Source organism: Passer domesticus, chromosome 1 (genome assembly GCF_036417665.1).
Source record: "Passer domesticus isolate bPasDom1 chromosome 1, bPasDom1.hap1, whole genome shotgun sequence".
Classification (NCBI taxonomy): domain Eukaryota; kingdom Metazoa; phylum Chordata; class Aves; order Passeriformes; family Passeridae; genus Passer; species Passer domesticus.
The window spans coordinates 28,841,216-28,863,221 of record NC_087474.1 but is presented as its reverse complement, the minus strand read 5'-3'; the positions used below and the strand labels follow the sequence as shown (position 1 = coordinate 28,863,221).

Sequence of the window (22,006 nt, the reverse complement as noted above, 5' to 3'; positions counted from 1 at the left end):
CCTTCTGCTTGTTGCCCATGCTGTGTGCATTGTGTAGATGCTCTTCAGCTGGGCTATTGATCTTGCCACCATTTTGGGGGGAGAAACCCTAATTCCTACATGACCATTCCCAGGCACTCTGTGGTTTCTGATATCAATAACCCTTGTGTCTCTGCTGCCACATTGCTTCATCCCCTACCTCCACTGAGAGAACAGACCAAAGGACCTCACTAGCACACTGTCCCTCAAACATCTGTGTGACACTGCCAGACTTAACTCCAGGGAGCCTGGGTTTTATCCCCTTCTCTCTTCAAGTCCAGTTTAAAGCTGTTTATTCCTTTAGTGGATCAATTCATAAGCCAAGAGGTGGCTGTCAAGAATGCACAAAGATGGAATCCAAAAAGATTTGTGATACAAGACCACAGTCCAGATCTTCCTTGATCTCAGGAAAGCCTAACTTCATAATCTCACCTGTAAAATACTGTAAAAGGGGAAAAATGGTAGAATTACCACTTACTGAAATTGTAGAAGAAACAAGTAATTCAAACCTTAGTCCTGGAAGGCTATGGTTGTTCTGCTTATTTTGGCATTTGATATTGAGCCAGCAGACGGGAAACAAACTATGTGAATTAAACAAAATAAATAACCAAATTTTCAGAACAATGCAACGATCACTGATTTAATTGTCAGATGAAAGCTAGCCTTTAGATTTACACTGCAGTGAATGTTATTTTAACATTTGAAGAAAATCCAGGTTCATTTCCAAAGGTATTATTGATAATGATTGCATCTGTAACCTTGAACAGTACTTGCTGTTGTGGAAATTTGTAACAGTTTTAAGAAACCACTCATTCAAGCAGAGAGTAGCCAATTTCTAGACATGTCACAGGCACATGAGTTATGCTGTGTCAGATGAAATCTCTTTGCAAAGTCAGTAAACGGGATTTCACCCTTTTCTTTCCCTTCTCAAATCCCCATAAGTACCACGCCAAAATCTGTTCCCAGCCGTAGCCTTCAGAAATGGGACTAAATCTTTGAGATTCTTAAAGACTCACATCAAGCCCATTTGGTGGAGCTAGATATTCAGGTAAAAGACACCCTGCATGCACATATTTTTTATTCATTACTCAATTTAACACTTATCCCTAATTTTTATCCCTAATTTTAGAGCTGTTACTACATTTCTGCCTTCTCTTTGAAGTCTCTTTTGTCAGGTAATATTTCTGCTGATGGAACAGAAACTCATATCTCAGATTAAAGTCTCATTGCTCTGAGATAAGAGAGTAAGTCTGTAACCTGTTCAATAACAGACTTAACACGATTCTTTCCCCTCTTTTCCTCTGAAATAAATAGCATGATAATCTGCTCTCTCTTTTATTCCCTGCTTTTCTGTTTGCTCACCACACAAATTTATTCACAATATTAGTGGGCAGATTTTTATTTATACTCTTTACTTTCCACTTTCTTAAGGAAAGAGTTGGGAACTGTTCCTTTTGTTCCTTGGCTATCTGGAACTAAACCAATCAGGTTAGAGCTGAAGGAAGACAATAAAAGACTGAAAATGTGAATGTGAGAGCAGTTGTTTTACATGGAATAAATTCATTCACAGTAAAAGGACCAGTAGATGAGAAAACCTATCTGTGTAGATGGTGTGCTTTTACAGAATTCATAACCTGTATTCTCTATGTTTAGATGTTAACATTTTCATGGGCATAATGCGCCATCACCTGTAGAAATCCATTTTATACAAAAAGATTTCTCTAAGTTTTGCCTTTGGTATGAACACAACATATTCTGGGAAGCAAAATTACTGCCACCTGCTCACATATCCGTCTCTGCTTTACTGTCTGGATTTATCTGGTGTAATCAGACCAGAGTAGACAAACAAACGTGGACTTAACGTCAGTGAGGTGAGGCTCAGGAATCTGAGAACTGACAGAACAGGATCCTCCCCTGTGTATCCGTCTCAGCGCAGCAAGGCGTTCCCTTTTCCAGGCAGATGGCTGATCTATTGGTCTGTGGAGCTAAAACATTTTCCCATGTGCAAATATTTGCACCTGACCAGAACAAAAGAAAAGGCACCATACCTTTGTGTACCGTGGAGGTGAGAGACTGTGGGACACCTCAGCACTTAAAATGCAAAGCAACTTGATCTTGCAGAATAAGACTGATATAATTAGGCTTGTTTCATGTACTACACGTGTTCCTGCCAAAGGCTGACACACAGAAATTTCCAAATGCTGAGGTGTCCTCCACAGAATCAACCTAGTCACTGGTCTGTTTCCTTTTGTTTGTTCCTTTTTTCAAATGGATGTAGAGATCTACAGTGCAAGTCAGAAGGAAATGAATTGTCTCCATGGCAATTAAAAAGTCCAAAACCACTGAATAGAAGGGGAAGAATACTTACATTTTTACCAGAAAATCTACAGAATTTGCAGTCTATCTGTGTTACTTTTTTACCAGAAAATCTACAGAATTTGCAGTCTATCTGTGAATTCTTTTTCCTTGCTGCTTAAAATGTTTGTGCAATTCATCACTCCCACCTTTGGTTGCTACCATGTATTGTAAATAACTGAGCCCCTCCTCACTAAAAGTGCGTCTATTTCAGCAGACTGTTTTCTTTTATGAGGTATCAGATATTTGCTGATCCCTTTAGAATCAGAGAGGACACACAATAACTACTGCTTCCCCTATTTCTGTGTAATTAGAAAAAAACCTAAATAAGCAGAATCATCTTTTAGTTCACACTGCCATATCAAGAACTGCATTTTGAAATTTCCCTATAATGCCAACTCCAGCAGACATTCATCAAGTCACCCTTTGTACATGTCTAAGTCTGACATGTGAGAAAAAGTGCCATACACAATAACTCTTCTAGTTCATAAGACTCAAAAGAGAACACTCGACATGGAGTGTGTTGGTGCTTAGACTGTGTTATTGGTTTAGGAAGGAGCCTGAAATGGCTTCAAAAAGATCTACTGTGTCTTCTGTTACCGTTCTCAGGTATCACTCTTTACTCCTTAGCACACCCTGGCTACACGTCCCCAGGTGATTGTTTGTGAAAGGCTGGCACACAAGAACCCACCCTGCTATTTAGCACTCAGCCAGCTGCAGAGAGACAAATGCACAGATGTATGAAAACCACCGGCCTCATTGCTTATGTTCTCATGCAGGGAAGAGAGCAGTGACTGCCTGGAGGAGAAGCTACACCCCATGGTAAGGAATATTGCACAGGATGGAGAGAAAAGTAGCCCTGCTCCGCTAAGGGATTTTTTTGCTTCAAGCCTACAGGTAGCTGGGGCTGTGATTTTATACAGCTCTTGAGCATTTTTATCAGAGCATAAGAGCAGAAGAAGAGCACGCATCTTCCAGATCTCCACTGCTTCACTTGGAAGACAACTCCACAACCAATATATAAATCATTATGTTATTCTCAATATGATTTGTATTTGCAAACATTTTCATATACACATTCCTACTGAGGAGCATTCTTGCCCTAATTGAACAAGATATTCCCTCATGGCCTCAATGGCTTCATTCCTATACTCTCAACCTTGACAATTAAAAAAAAAATCCCAAATTCCATAATGAATTCCCAAAAAAGGAATTAAAACATTCAAAGCAGCAGTTGCCCTGGACCTGGAGATTAAGTCTTTCCTTCCTTGGAAAAACGCCCTTTCTTATTTACTGACCAAACAAATGAATACAGAGGGAGTCATAGTCCAGTAAGAATGTATTATGGGCTGTCCTGCATTTTTGGTCTCAAGATATGAGATGCGGAATAACTCAGTTAAAGAGAAATAAACCTTTAGCACTTGTTTGGTTGTTGTTTATAAAAGCCAAGGAACAGCTCTGTGGATATCTCACAGAGAATTTTAAGTGAATAAGCACTATTTCATACATTATTGCTAGAAGGCAACACTGCAAATGTGAACCTATCTGAAATGTTTATGTAGCAGCTGCTTTATGATCACCATCAAGAATGACCACTAGGGATACCTTCAGGCTGCCTTTCCTGACCAAGTGTGTTGACTGCACAGGTGATGAGCTGAGCTTGTACAGCCCTAGGTACAGCTACAGGGCATCTCTGGAGCACAAAGAACCAAACACCTTAAGCACTAGGCAAAGCTGTATCCACAGGCAGCTGTGCTGCCTGAAGGTGTCCTACCATATGGAGGCAGCATTAAAGAGACTGACAGCTCCTTTGGTTACTTACCCTGAAGTGAGTTGCAGGAGCTAAGGATGTTTAGCTTTCCATATTTTTATAGAGAAAGAACTAAAACACAAGCAGGTTAAGATCACACAAAATGCATGTGGCAGGTCAAGGAACTGAGGGTGCCTTTAGGTAGCTAATATTAAGGGGAAAAAGCACCAACTAATTAGCACTGCCTCTTTCTGACTGTGGAATCTCTTCTATCAGTCATTTGAATTCCTGAAATTAAGGGAGAAAAGGCATTGTGCTAAGATAAATGAAAGTGAGCATCCACAATTTTGTAACCAACACATAAACCACAAAACCTTTCCTTCCTGCACCGAAACAAATCAAAGGATACGTGTCCTTTGAGAGGATGACTCACCAAGAAAGCTAAAGAAAAGTCTTCCTGCAATATAGTTTCATAACATGGTCTACTGAGCCATAAACCTAAAAGAAACAATGTCTTTGAGAAAGAGTGAATTCCCAAAATACTTTTGGTGAACGTAATTCCACAGTTCTATCTACAGTGCTAGAGGTTTTTTAGTAGCTACCTTGTCTCCAGGTAAAGCTGAAATTCATTTAAATTCATTTAAACTGTGGTTCCAAGTTTGACAACAGCAAGTGTTGCCAGTGCCAGTAAATACTTTGGCATTATACTAGATGTATATTTTAGTCATGTAGGCTCAATATGTTTGTAGCAGTATGCTGATAAATCATGGAAATATTCAAACTACATAGGGACTATAGGGGCAAGTTGCCAAAAAGATGTCAGGCTTATAGCCACATTCTGCAGCAGCAAAGTTGAAAAACAAGCAAAATCCCAAAAATGTAATTATAATAATTTAAAACAGTGCAGAGAAAAATAAAAATATTATATATTTATATACACAATTTGTGAAGGTATTGGCTATGCTTGCTAAATCAGGAATAAAAATATACTTCTAGAGGTATTTCACTTATGAAATTGTAGATTGCTTTGCACCCTGATACAGGGGTGGAGGGAGGACAGGTGGCAGGATTATGGCTCCCATCCCCTTTGTGGGTAACTAACACAACTGGGTGCTTCTCCATACTGCCTGTCCACAGACACACACGGCAGGGGGAACAAATGGGAAGAATTAAAAATCAGCATGCAGTTGCTGGGCTTACTAGGACTCTAATGGAAGTGTTCAGGGCCAGCTTGGATGGGGCCCTGAGCAACCTGGTCCAGTAGAAGGTGTCTCGGACCGTGGAAGGGGGTTTGGAAATAGATGATCCTTAAGGTTCTTCCCATATGGTATTAGCAGTACCAACATATAATGCTGCAACCCCCAGCCCAAACAATTCTCTCATTCCATGGAGTGAGGACAGAACTCAGTTCCAACAGCAGCACATATTCCTGACTGAACACACTTTCCCATTTGGCCATTATGCCCCTCACATGGTACTTGAGGTGAGTGATTACTGCACAAGTAAAATGCACTATTCCTACTCAACAATACTGGCTCTGCTTGAGGAAGGGAAGCAATGGTAGCTGTCATCATTGTTCTCCCTGGTTCATTTTGACACATGATTAAAGAATAATCATAATCCCTTGATTGTTACAAGCTTATCTGAAGTTTAACTAGTAGCTAAATGCTAGGTAGCCTTGTTAATTAAGGGGAGAAACTTATGTTTCAAGGGCAGAGTATCCACTACAGCCTAAGGCAGGTGGCAGGAGAAATAAAGGCTTGGCACTGTATCTACTAAATATGAAGCTAACTTCTATTTGGAGAGCAACAATTGCCTCAGAGCAGAGCCCTGGCCTTCAGTGTGCAGCTAGTTATCATGTCCTGAAGTTTCCTGACAAGTTATGTTCTTTTATTTTAGGAGTGTTACTCCGAAATCAGATAAACTGCTGGCATGAAGTGCTTTGGTTTGACCAGATGCCTGAATTCCCTACTGATACCTGAAAGGAAGTGTACACAATCACTTCCTGTGATTTACCTACACATCAAGTGCTTTCATGCAATGCTAGTACATATTTGGAACATGTTGTCTCTCCCGTATTGGGTAGTATTTTTAATGACTGATTTTATTACCAATAAGATGAATATAGACTTATTGTATGAAACATCAAACATATTGCCAGTGTGTTTCTACAGTTACATTGTGAGTAGTTATAATCTCTTGTTATAAAAAGCTTGATATAGAAAGGCTGCCTCCTCCTGGCATATGTTGCTTCTAATCACTTCTTCATGCACCTCTTCAGGCAACAAAAAACATCTCTAATTATCCTCAAAGTTACCAAGGCACTTACTGTGTGATCATTAGAGAAAATTTTCAAACTCATCTCCTATATAAGATAGACTTTGTGAAACCAGAGTAGAACAGCATATAGAAATTAGCTTGTTTAATAAAGAAAGGACAGCTTTTACACAGTAGAAGGGACAATGCTAGGCAAGAATAAATCTTGAATTAAACACAGATTTCTTTTTTAGTTTTAGGTGCAAATTGATGAAGTAAGTGATAACTTATATAAGCAACTTACATAAGTGTAGCCATTCTACATCTTAAACTTGAAAAATGTATTCTCTTTCTACAGCTGTGTTATTTCCTTTTCATGTTGACAAAACCACTTATACCATATGGACCTAAAATTCATCTTTATGCTTCAACTAATTATTTGGATAAGACAGCAAAAGGGACTATAGGTGGGGATGAAAATTTAGCAACCTGCATTACTAAACCAATTTATTGCAAGACATTGCATACTAGGGAACATAACAGTGATGCACTTCTTTAATTTGTTTTTTAAATATGTACATGCATCTCAATTCTCCTGGTCATTGTTACCTTGTCTGCAAAAAATGTTCATCCTCCCTTGATTTAAGAGAAAAAAAATGACAGAAAGCAATGTCAAAAGTAAGACTAAATTTGGAAGACAGTAGAGAAAGAAAGGGTGAACTTGAAAGGGTAAACTATTCACTTGAAAATTCCTCTGTATATCTTAAATGATATTCTCCTGAACTTGAGCCAGAATTAAGCCAAAAACTAAAGCCTTGAGGCTGCCATTCTCTAGGAAAAAACATGAGTCAGCTGTCAGTGGCTGTGTGGGGAAGGAAGGGTCATCACTGGCAGGTATTTAAGACAAATATTGTAACGTACAGTCTTCTCCTACTTAATAGAAGATGGAGGGATGCAGGCTGTAAAGAACAACAGTGCATAATGTGCCTTTATAGGTTCTTTTCTCCAGGGAAGAAAACGAAAATGCATCGAAGAGAAGCTGGTCTGAGATACTTTAAACTGCCATTTTCCAGCATGGATTTCCTAGGGAAGGAGCTATAGAATCTAGCCTCCTCATTTACAGGGATTACACATTGCTCTCTCTCTCGTATTTCCAGGCCATGCAGCTTCCTTGTGTAGGCAGTTTGTGCCTATGTCTTGGTCCTTCCTAAAAGGAAGAAGGAAAGGAATTGTGGGCATGACCAAAAGAAGGCCACCTGGATTAACTGAGCCGGTAAATTAATCAAAAAAGTCAAGGATGTAGCTTCCACAGCATGGGGTATAAATAAGGAAATACTTCTCCAGTGAATTTCTGTCACAAGCAATTAGAAAATTATTTTATCATTAGGGCATATAATCTAAGTAACATTCATAAATCAAAGGAATTTTCACAATCAGAGAAAAACTGTTATAATTAAAATAATTGTTTTTAGGTAAATCTATAGGTATTATATGGTTTTTTTCACCAAAACAGAATTTTGTGCTTTTCTGAAATATAAATTCTATTGCACAATTAAAATAACCCAGAAAGAGGCATGTATCCATGACAGCAAACATCCAGCTCCTGCATGGAATTTTGATTGTTGCTCAACATTTCTTTGTCATTGGTTTATTATATTACTGCTTCTATTTATCTTCATTTAGAGATCCCTCTTTCTGAAACACCTATGAGAACAGAAGTAAGCCAAGCCTTTCACAATGCAGCTATTCACTGTGGACTCTGCTAAGCAGTCGCTCAGGGTTAGTCATGTCAGGAGTGGTTGCAATCGTTCCTACAGGGTTTTGTGGGAGGCTTTGTAGGGCAGCATCCCTTCCTACACTACAGGAAGTTCACACCGTAAGCGTGTGTATCGCCGCCCTGACTTCTCATTTCTTCTTCCAGCACAAATGTGCATCCAGGAAGGAAGAGCTGCCAGTGACACCCTCCCTTTTTGGCACAGAAAGCACAGGGTAGTTTTCTTCCTTTTTCACCACATGATGACTCCTGTGTTTCATCGAGGACCTTGTGCATGCTGGGCAAACCAGCCCAAGCTCCTGTCCACCTTCCCCTTGTCTCCAGCATCCACCCAGCTACGCAAACAGGGCAAGGCAAAGCTGTGTTCAGCTGCAGCAGCTGCCAGCCTGCACAGCAATGCCACTCCCTCTGCAGAGGCACAGCTTAAACTTGATTTCCAGAGCACATCTATCCTCCCAGGTTGGTTTGCACAAAGCACTCTGTGTCCCTTCATTCTTTTCAACAGATACAAACCCTTCACTGAATGCACAGCAGGGCCTCAGCCTGAGCAGTGAACTTAATGTGACCAGCTCAGGGATCAAAGGTCTTACTGCACATTTACAACACAAAAAGAGTTGTCAAACAGTGTGACAAGAATGATCAAGCATTCAAGAATCATTCCCTATTACTTTATTTGATAGGATAAGCTGTTTTCTATGCTCCCTCAAGACCAGAATATTACAGGGGCCAAGAAGGCAGAATATTAATCCTCAATAATCGTGCAAGAAGGAAACAAATAGCCTGGGTCAGAATGACAGCCATGCCCCAGTATGGGTACATTTAGGGGCTTTGTTGAAGAGGCTACCATGTAAAAAACCTCCCAATAGTCCTCCCAGCACAGCAGCTTAGTGCAGTTCTTTAGTCTCTCATTTCTGAGCTCCTCACCACAGGAGCACAATTAGAGCCAGCACGAAGGCATTCCTCAGGCTGGGCTGGCAGGGCTGACCTCCTGCCCTCCCCTTCACCAGAGAAGCAGTGATCTCAGAGAGCACCAACCACATCATTGACATCATTCTAGGCACTGTAATGAGACAGCATGTCCTTTGTCAAGGGGCAGATTCGTCCAATCCCCAGTCCCAGGCATGGATTACTGGTTCAGAATAAATTCACACAGAGGAGCAGGGTTGCCTGATGACCACAATAGAAAGACCCTCTGATAGACAGTCTTGATGTCACTCCTCACAAAAAAACCCAGAAAAGTCCATGAGGCTTTTCAATTTTGCAACAGTGAGCAGTGGTCTTAGTACATATCAAATGTTTAAAATGACCACCATGAAAGAAGCTTGTTTCCTGTTCCCAAATATTAATTGAAAAAGAGGCCTTCTGCATCACTGCTCTGGCAAGACCCTTTGCCCCTTCTGGAGTCTGCATATGTATAGAGATAGACAGACAGACAGAGACAGATAGATAGATAGATAGATAGATAGATAGATAGATAGATAGATAGATATTTTTTAAATGTAGATTTGACAGACAGGCATGGCAATTTGAAATCTATGGATCAGATTTTAATGATATATAGAGATTTGCATTTATCAAAACAGTAAACAACAAAAGTACACAAGATTTGGGACAGGTCTGAGATTTAGGACAAATTATCTAAGCCTAATCAACCTAGAAATAATTGCTTAATACTAAAGGAAGTTCTTTGCAACTTAAATTAGCAGCGGCTTAACAAATTGAAACCATCATGGATAAATATAGCATGGGTATATTTATTCCCTGAAACTCTTCTTGAAAACATCAAGTCAGTCAGGAACAGGCAGGCAGCCACTCAGAAGCTGACACGTTTTCTCTCCATCAGTAAAAGTGATTTGAAAGGGATTTGCACTACAAGAATACTCAACAGATTTGCTATTGCTTAGCACAACATACTGCAAATAGAACATTTGCAGCAGACTTATTATCTGACCTAGGTCATCTCCTGATTAAACATATATAGATTGGAAGAGATTAGTCATTAAACAAAGTAGAAGTACAAGTCAAGCTACTGCTTACACGAAGAGACTATATCCAATTAGCTTTGCAAGTGAGCTAAATGCAGGAATTAAGAGGAAGGTAGTTCCAGGACACTTCCGCCATCACATCCTGTTCAGGATGCCTGAACACACACCTGCTACACCCCTGCATTATATTGAATTATATTTCCATATTCTGTGCCACAGGGACAGTATTTTAAAGATTATGAAATACTGACATCACTATAATTGGGAAGAATTAAGGATTAATTTAAAAACTTGAGGCAGCAACAAAAAGTGGTCCCACCACATTGTTTTCAAACCAAGAGTTATAATCACAACACATACATCATCATGCCCCCAGGTCATTCAGAGAGAGGGCTGAGACCTCACTCTAAGCTGGTGCTTCTGTTCAAAGCCAGTCCCCAGGAACTGGACAGGAACCAGAACACACTGAGCACTAACACATGACACACAAGCTGTACCTCAGACAGCTTAACCTTAAAACTGTGCCTGGCAGAAGTGAAACTCTTCACATAGAGCTAGCAAAGGAACAGCTACAGCTACTCAGCACCATGGCAAAGCTCACCCAAGGAGAAAGGGGAAGTTCAGTGACTGAAAATGAGTTTAGGAATGAAGGCACTCAGCTAAGCAGTTAACTGATTACCCATAATGGAGAGCCCAGTGCATTTCATCTGTCAAAATGACGGTATGATCACTTCTCTGTCCCAAATAACCCCAGTGGAGCATAGGCCAATTTTTGCACAGTATTATATCAGATAAGCTAAGATTTACCACTCAAAAGGAAAAGCTTTTCCAAACATTTGTGTGGCTATGCTGTGACCTGCCAATTCCTCCACTGCTGTATGTACTTACAACAACACTGCTCCAGTAGCTCTGGCACAGGGGACTCCATCAACCTCACAAGCACTCTGTGTTCTCACATCTCCATTTATAAAATTTCCCCTTTTGTTATTATAATAGTAACAGTTTGCCAACACACCTTCACTGACACTGTTCCATAATTGCATTGATCTATGTAAATAATTTTAGAACTTTACAGTTGGTTATTGATTTCCTCTTTGGAGGTATAAATGGTAGAGCCCCAGTGAAAAACTGGGATTCAAAGCATAGATGTCATATTAAGATGCCGCACAAGAACTCTGGAATGACCCAAGTTCATATCCAAAACAAACTCTTTCAGAATGGTAAAAGCTGTAGTCCTTGTGCAGTGCTAAACTCCTAAAACATGTTTAACAAAGTGTTTCTAATCAAAAAGAACATCAGTGCGACTTAGTAGAAAGTCACAAGTAAATTTAGTAATGGTAGACACAAAATGCAATCCGGGTTGTAGGTTCAAGTGTTGAGTCCAATATTGTTCAGATTTCAGGGGCATTTTGTCCTGAAGTTGCAGCTTGAATGAATAGCAATTTCAAAAATTTGAATCTCTTACTCTTAGAATTTTTAAAGCTTCTCTACGCTTCAAGGAGCATTTAAATTCTCCATTTTACTCTATAAGGCAAAATTCTGCTATCTGATTTTCAACCAGGAGTGGGAGACTCTATGGAAAATTACAAATTTCATGTGTTATGCTACATCTTACCCCACCATCTAATTACAATTAAAATGATTTCATCTTACCAATCTCCCACCAGAATGTTCAACTGGTTAAGTCCTTTCTAAAACATAGACTTTGTAACTGACTCATGCTTTCACTTACAGAATTATTCACACTGTGGATCTTCACAAGTAGAATCATTGCAAGCAATTCTCTGTGACAGTCTCATTTTGGGAAGTGAAGCAAAAATAATTACTTATTCTAAACAAATATTTACTTCAATGAGAAATTTTGAACAAAATATTGCTTTTCATATCCAAACAGATTTTTCTTATTTTTTGCAAAATCACAACTTGACACTTGCAAAAATGCAAGTCTTTGATCAAGCACTTTTTTTTAGATGTTACTTTTTTTGTTTAAAATGTTTGGTTGACAACAAATAACTCCCTGGCTCCCCAGTCACCCCTTCCAAAAATCTTGGCTAAATCATGGTTTTCATCCTTCTGCAGAAGACTGAGAAAAAAAGATTTAAAATGAACAAATGAATGAAAAAAGAGTGGTCTGAATCCAACTCCACTGTTATTTTGAAGTTGCATGGTGCGGAGCCTATGAATTGGCCCAAGGGCAGGGATAGCTTCACCAAAACAAAGAACAAGTGTTACTACTCTAGCCTCCAAATATTTTCCAAAATATCAACCCTGGCACCTGTAGCAAATGGGCAAAGAGATGTTGGTGAGTCTTTCATTAATATCTTTGCTAAATTCATGACTTAGCATGAACTGGAGAATAAGACAATCTTGAAAACATAGAATAATACAACAAAACCCCCAAAAATGTAGGGTGGAGCTTTTGTTTGCATTTAGTTTTATATCAAATTAATTTCCTGTTAGAAGAATTGCAGCAATATTTTTGGTACAATTTAGCTGCAAGCTCCTGTTCAACCAGCAGAGTAAACCCAGCATTAGCTTTCATACCTCTCAGATTTGCTGACTGGGAGCTGCATTCCTGCATTAGGATGCTGTCTCCAACACATTCAGAATGCAATACCATCTTGCATAGAACACACAAAGAGAAAGTAAAAGGGTATCTTCCTTCATGCATAGAATAAACCCTTTGTCATTTATCTGCTGTAATATTAAACCTCATTACTGTTATATGCCACAGGTAGGTTTGTTCTCTCTCTCTCTCTCCCCCCCCCCCTCCACTTCCCTAGTAGCAAGTAGGATAGTTTGATTATTAATTAAACAAAGCCACTCCCAATTGCTATGGTGCCACAGAGCTGGGAACCAACACCCAGGGCTACTGCTGTTAGGGATTCCTGCTCGCCAGCTCTGCGAGTCATCCTGGGCGAGACTTGTACACAAGGCAGATTTCACTGAAACCAAGCAAATTGGAGAGCAGCACTGTTCTGGAACTGGTTAAAAGGTTTTACAGAATTCAACTCCAACACAATGTATCTTCCACTTGATCCAAAGCATTTTATCTAGCAAGGTTTCTATATAAAGCAGTTTGCAAGACGAGCTGAATTTATCATACCAGCTGATGCAGTCAGAAAAAGCAAAGGGTGTTCAGTTTGAGATTCACTTAAGGGCCGACTTAACGTTTACATTCCTGTACAAAAATTAAACAATGACCTTTTGACAAGTGGCCAAGAATAGAGTTTGACTTTAAATTTTTAGGAATAGCAGTAAGACAGATGCACATAGAATTTGGAAGCTGAAGTCTCTCTGCTGAGTGTGAACCAGATCACTTTATGAACTCACAAAAGGTTTGTTTGCTCACCAAACACGCCACGGGAAAGAAACATGGCAACGTCGTGCAGTCTCATAAAGGCAAAATTCTTGAGACTTTCCTTGAGGGGTCTTTGCTAATAAATTCACCTTGCTAATGGAATCAGGTGCTGCAGAGCAAAAGGAGTAATTTTTCTTTACATGAGCAATGCTAGTGACAGGAAAAAAAAACCTTATGATTGTGCAGTACAAATAATAAATACCCTGGAACAATTTTGCTTTAAAATTTAAATTACCTGTAAACACAAAACACCAGTTTAATTTTCTTCAGACCTTTGTGAATTTAACACTTTTTCTTTTAAATTAACATCTTTATTCTTTTAATCTGACCGTAGAAATATAGAATATGCTGAGTTGGAAGGGACGACAAAGATCATCCAAGTTCAACTCCTGTCCCCGAACAGGACACCCCCAAGAATCACACCATGTGCCCCTTTAAGCATCATTAGTCTTCAAGGCATATGTCAGTTATCTGAAAAAGATTTGTTAAATTAAAATCTTTTTCCTCATTTCCCAAATGCAAGGGAACTAAAAAGTCTGTGAGTAATGTAGACCCAAGCTTTGCTAGACAAATGCACATTCAACAACAAATGGCCCCTACTAACTTTGCTGGAGTGCCTCACAATGTTAAGGCATCTCCCAGAAACTCTTACAGCCTCCAAGTGAATAGTTAAAAGGTAGAGATACTCGTATCAGGAGTTTTATATTCCCACATTTTCTGTATTTAACAGAGAAAATGGGGTGGTTTTATTTCATAACCAATCTGATTGAGTCAAGGAGATGGTTGGAAAATTCTTATTATTATGGTGCATTCATGCTTAAGTTTCATTGACATAGCAGTGTCAATCACCAAAACGATGGTCTCAAAGTTCAAGATGCAGCTTGCTACTTCTTACAGTAATGATTAGGCTTTTATGATGACTCTGCTTTAATTTAACAGCTATAAGAATGTTATTTATTTTTTGGGCTGAGCCAGGACAGTTAAGACCAAAAAGTAGGACTGGTTCTGTGTAACAGCTACATGAGAAATAAAATCAAGCAAGCTAGATGCTGATCTCATGCACATATCAACCAGGAAGTTGGCAAGGAAATACAGGTGTGACAATCTTACTGGTCAAGAGAAAGAAGAAAGAGAAGCGTAAGGAACACCTCTCAAAACTATGAAGGCATCCTTAGCTGAACCCACGATCTGATAGATTCTTTTTCTTCTAAAAGAGGAGGAAAAAAGAAAGCTTTTATAGGAGATCATGCCAAAGGTCTCATCTCCTAGCCATAGAGAACAGCTCTGCACACACACAATGAGACAGCTGCAATATCCAAAAGTCCACATGAAGCTCATCCAAAACTGCAAATAATTTTTAGCTTTTTACAGTCTTTAGTTAGAAAGTACAGGGATCTAGAACAGATAGTGAAGCTTATAAGCTAATTACAGTTTATTATTCAATCCTCATATGAACCAGGTGAAAATAGTGCCTACCATACAAACCTGTAATGAGAATAACAGCAATAATTACTGACTCCCATGCCTGTGGTCTTTTGGCATGTTGCAGCCACATGAATATAGTGTTGAATAATTGCTTCTCTCCAAATAACTGACATCACCTACATGACTTCCATCCACTACCTTCAGTTTGCTTTTTAACTTTTTGATAAGATATTTGTCGTTTAAAACTTAGGATCTCTGGAGGGATCAGTACTGTGTCCTGAACTAGCAGCTTGGATTCAGCCATGCTAACCAACCCACCAAAGCAGCAAACAGCAGGGCTCCACAACAGCCAAGCAAAGACAGGCATTTCCTCCATTCTTCCTGTGCTGCTGATTTATGTTCTCTCCATTCATTCCAGAAAGGAGGTGGGTGCTACCAGCTGGTCTCCGGTTACTTCTGCCCAGCAACACCTGCAGAATGTAGGAGGCTGCTGGTTGCAGACAGCTCTCTACCAGCTGCCTGTTTGCTCTGCAGCTCCAGCAGCTGCATGATACGAAATAGGAGGGCAGGAACTGAAATCCCAGCCTGCTTGTGTTTGTGGTGACTCAATACATTCAGCTCTGAAAACCTAGCAGGATAGCTACAAGTCTCTCAACACAAAACTAGAAATTACACCTTGTTTTTTCTTCTCATTCAGACACGTTAAAAGCAGAAATGGCTCCTAACAGATAATTGACACAGAAATTCTAGTATATGCATTTTTACTTATGTATGGCTCCTCAGGTAGTGGTCTACTTTTAAGTGATCCACTTTCAGATCACACTCACATTTCCATCTTTTTCCACAGAATTTTTTTGGCACACAGAGATTAGACTACCTTTGACTTGACTGTGTGGGAATTCCCTGCCTCCTACAGAATCTCCAAATGATACAGCTAGATACTGGGAACAGCTGGATGCAAAAAGACCACACTGCTTAAGCTTGCTTCTATTTCAGTCATTGTCAGCTGCTGGAATGACCTTGTGGAGAGAGAGGGCAAATGAGAGAAGGCTGCTCTGTCCCAGCTCCCCTGCACCAAGCATTGCTGAAACATACATCAGCCTTTTGACCACAAAGTATTTCACAAGATTTGGGATAGCATTGCTTATGCCACTTCCAGAAAAAATATTTTTAAAAAGAGCAATTTGAAATGACCATTTTGCATTTGAATGCCAAGATAGAGCCACGTTATCATCAAGCCATTAGCTGGAACTGTGCCAGCAGGAGAATGGGAACACCCATCCTCTATCAGCTCCCTGTGACTGATACTGCTTGTTTAGTGTCACCACCTGTGGAGGTGTGCTTACCATTTCCAGCCCATGACGTTTAAACAGAAATTTAAGTACACGTTGCCTAAAGTCACTCCAATGGGCTTGAACAGCCAGCTAGCAATCCTGACAGGGGCATTACAACTGTGTTTGTACAGTAGATGACCCACACCATGGTGAAATATGAGCACCTCATGGGTAAAAGTTAATAACCATTTCATTACTGAAATAATATTCTGACCTGTGACCACAGTATGGCATTTTTCCATTAATTTAGCTTATACTGGGCAACAGATCAGTTGTAGCTGAGAGGAGGATATGTGCAGGTTCAATTATACGATCACCTTTGTACTGTTTAACCTTTCTTTTACACACACTACATATGGAGATTCACCAAATAACAGAATTGTTGAATTTGGCAGGCACGTATGGAGACTGTCTTGTCCAAGTCCCCTGCTCAAAGTAGGGTCACCTACAGCAGGTTCCTCAGGGCTACACCCAGATGAGTTTTGAATGTGGCTAAGGATGGGGATTCCACAACTTTTCTGGACAGCCTGTTCCAGTCTTCAATCATCCTCACATTACAAAAGAAAAAAAATTCTACTTCATATTTGTATGTGGTTTGCTAAATTTCAATTGACTCTCATCCTGTCACTTCATGTCAGATAAGAGTCTGGCTTTTCCTTCTTTACTTAGAGTCAAAGAATGATAAAATGGTTTGGGTTGGAAGGGACCTTAAAGACCTTCTAGTTCCAATCCTCCTGACGTGGGCAGGGACACCTTCCACTACACCAGGCTGCTTAAAGCCCCATCCAACCTGGCCTTGAACACTTCCAGGGATGAAGCATCTACAGCTTCTCTGGACAACATGTCCCATAGCTTTAACACCCTTTAAAAGATTTTTTTTTCTAATATCTAATCTGGATCTACTCTTATTTAGTTTAAGGCCATTACCCCTTGTCCTATTCTTACATGCTTTTGAAAGAAGTCCCTCTCCAGCTTTTTTAGCCCCTCCTTTAGGTACTGGCAGAGGCTGTAAGGTCTCCCCAGAGCTTTCTCCAAGCTAAAAGCCCAAATCAGTCTCTTGAAGACATGGTCCAGCCTTCTGATCCCCTCTGTGGCCTTCTTCTGGACAAGGAGGTCCCCACAATCAAGTATTGATACAATCAGGTATGAGATCCCCCTGAGCCATCTCTTCTGCAGTTGAACAATTCCAGCTCTCTCAGCCCCTCCTTGAATGCCAGATGTTCCATCTTTTCACCACCTTAGAACCCTTTTGGTGGACTTGTTCCAGCATGTGCATATCTCCTTCACTGGGAGCTCAGAACTGGACCCATCCCAGAACTGTGGATGTGCCCTGAACTTTCTTTGTCCTGTTGGTAACACAGTGGTCTGCAACACGTCATTAGAATACTGTATAACAAAAGGAATTAAATTATGTCAATATTTGAAGACAAGGATTGTAGTGAGAAGCTTTTAGAAGTATGTTCAACATTCTGCATTAGGAAGCACCTCACAGCATGAGAGCTGAAACTGAGTGCTGTGTTATTTCAAACTTCATCTTAGAAACAGCTGAAGGCTAGGCAGGATAAAAGTATTCTTTCCAACCCTGTCCCTATGCATGACCACTGAATAATGGCATTTATAATCAAACAAGTTTGTTGAACTCTGAAACCTGACTGAAGAGTTATCCCACCACTTCTCTGGGTAACTTGTGGTAAACTATTCTCCTCACAAACATGAAAAAACAATCCCCACACTTCCCCACAAAAAAAAAAAAAAGAAAGGGGGAAAAATTTAAAAAGTAAAATAAGTAAAATAAGAAGGTGAAAACATTGAGGATTTTATACCTGGTCTACATTTGGAGAGTTAGTTCTACAACTTTGTGGCTGAGACACAGATAAAAATATAATATTCAGGATCGGGAAAATCCAGCTCAACAATGAAACTGCTGAATCCCAGATTTAACCATGACAAGGCAACTAGAACTGCCCAAGCAAAGATCGCCCCCAGTTCAGACTGAAGCAGAGAGAAAACTGGTACCATGGCATGGACACAGTGAGGATGTGGTGGAACATCTAAGACATGGCAGCTGTGAGAGCTGCTGCAGAAAGGACTCAGCTCTGGAGTCCACTAAAACTGTGCAGTCTGTGTGGCTGACCAAAACTGCACATTCTGTGATGAATACACAAGCCAAGGCAATGTCAAGAACTTGGGAGAAGATGGTGGGTTCTATGGAGCACATCATGCAGGCCAGAGAGCGTCAACACCATGAGGGTCTGCACAGCTTGGAGAAAAAGACCAACACTACCAGGAAAGAGAGAAACTCAGCAGAGCAAATGCATACACTCCATAGCAGAGGTCATGCTGATTGGGATATTGGCCCCAAAGCAAAAGTAATGTTAAAAAAAATACATTAGCATAAAAGCAACAGTGGGGCTAAGAAAGCAGTTGTGGCAGTGGTTTCAGCTGGAATTTCACTGAGATGTGTTTACTGCTCATTTAAAAAAAATAACAGGATGGAATCCTTCATCTTTATCTTTGCAAGATTTCAGGTAAGTTAGCAAGAATAAAGAGAATAAAGAGAGTCCCATCCATTATTACTTAAGGACCATGAATTCTGGAGTCAGATCTGGGACATCATGTCAGGGATACTCATTAGAAGCCAAAGGTTTCTGTTCTTTGCAGCAAAACATTAGGAAAACTAAGAGGATCTCGGTTACAGATAAACAGACATAAATTTGAAATAAGAACAATGAATACAAAGGAGGCCTACAGAGAGATCACAGCAAGGTGGCAGCTCTGGGAGACTGGCTGCATTATGAATATTGTGGATCAGCTACTTGCCTGTAATGGAGTTTAGCATCCAAGGACCAAGGCAGGCCAGAAATAGAATGGGGCTTAATTAACAGAAAGGGTTTTGTTAAAAAATGCCTATGCGATACTAAGTACAAAAATAAGTTGTTCAAAACATAAATTTTCCCCCACCATTCTCAAATATTACAGTATAACAAAATAGGAAACTGCTGGCTCACAGATTTCAAGTTATACTGAAAATTTGGTATCAGTTACTCAGACAGAGAAGGAGTCATTGGCTTTAATTTTGCAGTACAGCAAATTTTCTGGTTTTAGACAAAGCTAGTTAATTTATTAAAATGCATTTACTTCAGTATAAGAATTTCAGACATGAAGTGTTGCTGATCATAACTGACTTACCCAGTTAAGATGACCAGATAAACTTTCTTCCAAAGCTGTAGTACAACCCAGCTTTCCAATCCCCCTCATCACAAAATTCCTCTTTACTTAGTCACTGCTTTCCTGTGGGATGCAAAAAAATATTTCAAAGTTAAATCTAAATCCTACCAGGATCAGGCTTTCTCTTATCAAACACAACTGAGCAATTAAGTTCCACATATGCTGAAAACCTTGAAACCTCTTGGTGTAATAGACCATGACAGTTTCCTTATTGTTGTGAAAAGGGCATTAAACAATACAAGAGCAAGTGCATTTAATATGGGTCTTCAAATGACTTAGTGATTTTAAAATGTGTCATTCATGAATGCCTTCCAGACATCTCATCCCATCAAGACTCAAAATGAAGTATGGGATAAGAACTGGCTACATGACAAACCCACATCTTCATCTAAAACTATGTAAGGGATGCTCCATGCTTTTCATGACAGCTTGTATCAAGTGCTGGTGATTTGTATTAGAAACATCCACATGTAAGAGGAAAGAAATGCCTCCAGAGATATCAAAATCCTCACAGATTGCTCTTTTGTTTTGCAAGCAGTAATTAAAGATTATCTTATTTCAAAGCCTTAGCATCTCTTCTGCTAGCCAATTTGAAAAATATCACCAATAAACTGTAGATAGTGCAAGTTAATTGATTAACTTATTCAACTAAAAAGAGGAAAACGTTGGGCTGACATATTTTGGAAAACTATCATTTTTCAGGACAAATCATCAGATTCCTAGCAAAAAACTGAGCTCCAGTTACCACCTTTAAATGTTCAGCAATAGAAATCTGTAGAACTTTTGTCTTTCCAGCCATAGATTGAAATGTGGCTTTGTTATGAAAATAAAGTAGACAGAGGATGGTTGAACCATGGTCTTCCAACTTTCAAGAGAATGTCTGGACCACTTCGAAGACATCAGTTTCTTCTTTAGTAATGCTTTCCATTTACAAGTGTTAGCAAATATTTCCTGAGCCAATGTGGGAAAAATCACTGTCTTACCTAACAGATCACAACTAGGCTGGATTCAGTGCCTACTCCAGCACAAATGCCTATTACACAAATAAACAGTCTTGGCATGTGTGACCAGGGACATCAATCACCAAGACATATCCGAATCCAGACAGCACCTACCCATAATAGTCATGAAAAGATTTGAACTATTTCAGGGCAAGAAGGAAACAAAATGGAACCTGCATCTCTCATAGATGTAAGAGGGTGTCTCAGCTCCTAAATTTTGGGATATAAGGCTTTCTGGAAAATTTTGGTCAAATTTCCTCCAAAGAGCTTTCAGGTAATAAAACACCTGTATGTGGTTAAACACTGAAAACAGAAATTTGACCAGTTCTTGAATTTTGTTTGCTTTCAACCACTATATCTTACAATACACTTCAATGTTAAGAGCACTGGAAGATTGATTATTTCCAAATCTGTCTGTCTGGCTTTTTCTCAGAGCATTGGTAGTCTGGGACTGAGTACACATCTCCTTCATTACTTCTCATTCCTCTTATATAAATTTCTGATATTTATTCTGAGCAGTAGATCACAAGACTTGGAAACATGTTTATTATGAAATTAGGAGAAATGCCTGAATTCTAAAACTTATGTATTACAAAACACAAGCAATAAAAAAAAAACACGTCAAAGAATGCTTTCAGAACAGATGTAACATCAGCCACCTGAATCTGTGCAAATTTCTGTATAACATAATGAACAAAGGCACCTCAGAGCAGGGGAACCAAAGATATATTAGAAATCTGATTACTAGTTTTGTAAAGATGTTATATATTAACAGTAATAGGGTCTACCAGATCTTTATAGGAAAAGAGGAAAAACATTCTGGAATAGTCCTATTTGATTTGAAGCTCTCTGGGGCAGTTCCTGCAGGAACTGAGGCAGAGAAAGTAGCCCATTATAAAAGGCCAGAAGAAAACTTGGCAGCTGGGTACTGCTCAGTCTCAGGGCCCAAGCAGGGAGCTGTGGGAAAGACTGAGCTCCCTCCTCTCTTCGATAAAAAGGCACAAAGCTGGTTTGGAGACAGGTCTAACTACCTGCATTGAGGTCACTGGGTTTGAGCTGGCAGGGAAGCCCCTGTGAGTAGCTGCATTTGAATTACTGAGACTCTTGCAGGAAACAGTTCTGTCAGAGTAGAACAAGGTTATGTGGAAATAGGCTGAGATAAATCCATCCCCTGAAAATAGGAGAAAGCAAAGGTGCAAGTGAAATGGAGATACATCTAAGGCTGGTGCCAGGTAGGGGCTTAGGTTTGGGGATGTGTTTCTAGACAAAACACAATTTTATTTATAAGGTGTGTGCGTGAGAACCCACCTGCTTATTATCTCTTCACAGCACCAGAGAGCAATTAGAACTTCTTTTACAGGCTTTAAAACTACCAATTGCTCTTACGTGTGATCTGAGAAGACAGTCAGCAAGAGTGTGTTGAATTACAATTTTGAATTGTCTAAGCTGAGACCAAAATGGGCACCCAAGGTTAACTTCTGGACTAAACTGGATTTAGAATGTAACCTAAGTTGTCCAA

General features: G+C 39.7%; 1 long non-coding RNA gene across 1 annotated transcript in view; it reads right to left on the bottom strand.

Moving 5' to 3' along the window:
- LOC135295797 (uncharacterized) overlaps positions 1 to 21,624 on the bottom strand; it is a 120,815-nt gene extending 99,191 nt beyond the window's left edge. The window contains exons 1-2 of the long non-coding RNA XR_010357849.1: positions 21,519 to 21,624; positions 19,448 to 19,549 (exon numbers count right to left, since the gene is read on the bottom strand). This is a non-coding gene — a long non-coding RNA (uncharacterized LOC135295797). The remainder of the gene's footprint in view (positions 1 to 19,447; positions 19,550 to 21,518) is intronic.
- Positions 21,625 to 22,006: the final 382 nt, after the last annotated feature.